A 1,048-nucleotide genomic window follows, 5' to 3' on the forward strand; every position below is an offset into this window, starting at 1 on the left:
TTTCACTAAAAGGTATCAATAAAATGGCAAGTATTTTGGTGCCAATTAGAGTTTGCCTTTTGACGAAGTCTGGCGGTTATTAATTTTTTCGGTCAGACAAGTATTAAAACTGACCCAAACTCGCTATTAGTCATACAATTATCGTCCAAATAAGTGAAGATATTGGGGCCAATTTGGAAAAAAAAATTTTTTGGACGAAAACTAGAAATTTTCTAAAAATCATAACTCCCTCAATTCTCCATGTTTCAATTTTTCTTTTTTCAAAATTGTTGTCTAATGGCCATCTCTTCAGAAGAAAATTGATACGAAAATCTCCAATATTCACTTTTTTGTCCTGCTAATTTGACGTGAATCTGCTCATATAGAGATCTCAATCCCTCACAAGCAATATTGGCTATGGACAGAAGAACATTGCGCCAAACCATATGTAGACGTCCACATGAAATGGGACCACTTTGTCGATATGGAGTTATGTATACTCGGATGATAATATTGATAATATGTGGAATCAGTGAATTAGTGTGTATGTATGTTGAGGTCTGAAGAACGAACCTATTGAAATGGTATGGATAAGTGAAAAGACGCTGTATCGCCAGATATTTAGAATAAGAGTTCATTATAGACTAAATATTAGAGACGATAAGTTTTCGAAGAATATTGCGTTGGAGAAAAAGGTTGTTTGTAGGGTATGCTCGAGTGAGGTGTGAAATGAAAAGTGTTTATGCTGTGTGACAGTTTTATTACGGTCTTGTGTAGTTTTGAGAGTTTTCTTGGGTGAATGAGGGTGGCCTGGGTGACGAACAGTGAGGTCACTTTTTGGAACAAAGGGTGTATTGGTTGAGAATGAGTGGGAGAGAGAAAGAGCATTTTGAAATAGAGAAAGAAAAGAGTGTTTGCCCGAATGAGGGAACGAAGAGTAAGTCAGTTGTAATCGGACGGATGTCGCGTGAAGATGTAGAGCAGCTTAGCTCATTTGAAGATGTACTTTTATTAATTCGATTTTAACTCAAATATATGCTTATTATTCCATTAAAATAAATATCCTATG

Source organism: Diachasma alloeum, unplaced genomic scaffold (genome assembly GCF_001412515.2).
Source record: "Diachasma alloeum isolate Michigan unplaced genomic scaffold, Dall2.0 Dall_scaffold_01088, whole genome shotgun sequence".
Lineage (NCBI taxonomy): Eukaryota > Metazoa > Arthropoda > Insecta > Hymenoptera > Braconidae > Diachasma > Diachasma alloeum.